This window comes from Ailuropoda melanoleuca, chromosome X (genome assembly GCF_002007445.2).
Source record: "Ailuropoda melanoleuca isolate Jingjing chromosome X, ASM200744v2, whole genome shotgun sequence".
NCBI classification, from domain to species: domain Eukaryota; kingdom Metazoa; phylum Chordata; class Mammalia; order Carnivora; family Ursidae; genus Ailuropoda; species Ailuropoda melanoleuca.
Window position 1 is genome coordinate 110,929,328 of NC_048238.1, and position 2,321 is coordinate 110,931,648.

General features: G+C 63.2%; 1 protein-coding gene across 2 annotated transcripts in view; it reads left to right on the forward strand.

Annotated features, from left to right (window-relative positions):
• The first annotated feature begins 2,072 nt into the window (after positions 1-2,072).
• The window catches only part of DUSP9 (dual specificity phosphatase 9), an 11,137-nt gene continuing 10,888 nt past the window's right edge, over positions 2,073-2,321 (forward strand). Inside the window, exon 1 of one of the 2 annotated variants that reach the window (XM_034649769.1) lies at positions 2,073-2,257. The gene's annotated coding sequence lies outside the window, so the exon portion shown is untranslated. The remainder of the gene's footprint in view (positions 2,258-2,321) is intronic. The other variant, XM_034649770.1, reaches the window with a different exon arrangement.

A 2,321-nucleotide genomic window follows, 5' to 3' on the forward strand; every position in this document is an offset into this window, starting at 1 on the left:
AACCAAGAGAAGTCCCTGAGGTGGAGCAGGCCTGTGCCTTTAGAGTTCCTCGGACTGGTCTGTCCCTTCATGCTAGTGTTCTCCTCCAACACTGGGTGCGTCCTGTTGCCCGGAGAGCAGAGGCACTGTAGGAGGGCAGGGATGGGAGCTTTGCAGGGGTGGGGGGGCGGCATCATTCAATCCAAATGTTCCTCCTCCAGTGTTCAGCCCTGAGTCACTCCAGCACAGGGTTGGAGTGGGGAGGTGGGGATCGGTTATCCAACCTTTCCCAAAAAGACTCTGAGTCAGCTCACCAAGTCTTTGCTGGGGGGCTGACTGAGCACCTTGGGCCATGGGCGCAGCCGTTGTGGGTCTTCCACCAACGGGAGGAAGGGGGATGGGGGGATGAACGCCAGCCCCCACTTTTTTGGTCTCCATATGTTTTCATGTTTTGCCACATGGTGCGGCTTTCAGCCTATGGTGATTTCTCAGCAAAGGCCCCTGGCTTCAGAGCAGCCAGAAGCGCACGGTCCATCCAGCAGCAGCGTCCACACACAGCCTGCCTAACTCACCTGTGCAGCCGTGTTTGGGCCCTCGGGCTCCACACTGGCCCCCAGAGCCCAGATGCTGAAAGGGGGTGAAAGCCCCAGCCTGGCTCTACAGGCGTCGGGCCCACCTGGCAAACGCACCTGCCCACAGCTTCTCCCCAGAAGGCCGGGGGGCTAGAGCAGCGAGTGGGTTATAAGGGTGATCAAGTGATGAGGCTGGAAGGGCAGGTATGCCAGGCCGGTGGCAACAGGACCCTGCTTGGGCTCATTGAAAGTGCAACGAAGCTTGGAGAACCCTGAAAGATCACGAGGTCCTCCCCTCTCCCCAGCTGCACAGATGAGGAAACTGAGGCACCAGAGACAAAGCTGCCCCTCTCTCCTCTCTTTTCCAGGAAGTGACTCAGGGGAATTCAGCACTGCTGCAGGCAGGAGCTGGGCAGCCAGGCCTCCCTTGGCTGCCCCCTCATCCACGGAGCTGCTGGCATCCCAGCTCAGCCCATCTCCCTCTTGATGCCTCCCCTCACTCTGATCTCTGTGAGCAGCCACACACCGCAGGCCCTGCCAGAAGCTGGCCCACAACAGCCACAGCGTGGTGCCAGTTCTCAGCACCCCTTGCGCCACTTGGTGGGGGCCACTCACCCATTACTCACCTGGGAGCCCCCTGTGTGCTGCTCCCTGTCCCTTCATCCCCACAGCAGTGAGTGAGGCCGAGAACCCAGTGAGGCTCCTTGTTGACACTCAGTCCGGCTCTGCCACCACATCACTGCGTGACACCAGGAAGCCACTGCCTCAGTCTCCCTAGCTATTCCATGGCAACGGTCCCCTCTGACTCCCAGACTGGTGTAAGGACAAAATGAGGTTCTTGATGGAGATGCTCATGGCCTTTGCTGCAGAGGAAAGCAAAGTGGGCCTGGTGACAATGCCCCCTCTCAGGCCCTCCCCCAATGCCCTGGCTCCACCCCTTCCAGGCACTGAGGCTCAAAAGCTATTATTATTAGCCAGAATCTGATACAGGAGAATGGGAGAAGACGATGCAGAGGGACCTGGGAGTTGGGGGGTGGGGGGGGCAAGATTTGCATTACTGTCAGATGGAATTGATGCCCTCTCCTGTGTGGCAGTAGGAGGTGGCCCTGGGGTCCAAGCTGTGACTGGTCTTCCAAGGGCCCCTTGGCTTCCCTTGCTGGAAGCAGATGCTAGCATAGACTCTTCGGTGCAACCCTCCTCCAGCCCAGGTCCAGCCTAGGTCAGGTCTCCCACGCCACTCCTGCGTCCTAAGCTTGAGGCCCCCACGCAGCAGGGCTGTCGGGGTCCGGAGCTGCCCGAAGCATCCCACAGAGGAACGGTGGCGGGCGGAGCGGACAGTCTTGCAGGTGGGAGGAAGGCGGTTGGGGGCGGGGAAGGTGGAGGGAGACGCAGGGCAGGCCGCGGTCCCTCCCCGCTGCCTCCCTGCGCGCCGCCGGCGACATTGCCCCTCCTGGGCAGGGGGCGGAGAAGACGGCGACAGGAGGGGAGGAGGCGGCGGCGGAGGCGGGATTTGGAGTTTCCCTCGGCGGCGGCGGCGGCGGCGGCCCCTCGGCTTCAGGCGAGGCCGCCGCCTGAGGCTCCGGTGGCGCTCGGCGGCAGCGGCGGTGGCGCTTCCCGCCGCCTGGGCTTCGGGAACTTCCCGGCCGCGACGCGCGGAGCCGGCGCAGGAAGCCGAGCGGATCGGGGGTGAGCGGAGGTGAGCGGAGGTGAGCAGCACGCGGCTCCCCGGCACCCACCCACCCCACCCCCACCCAACCTGGCCGCCCCCTC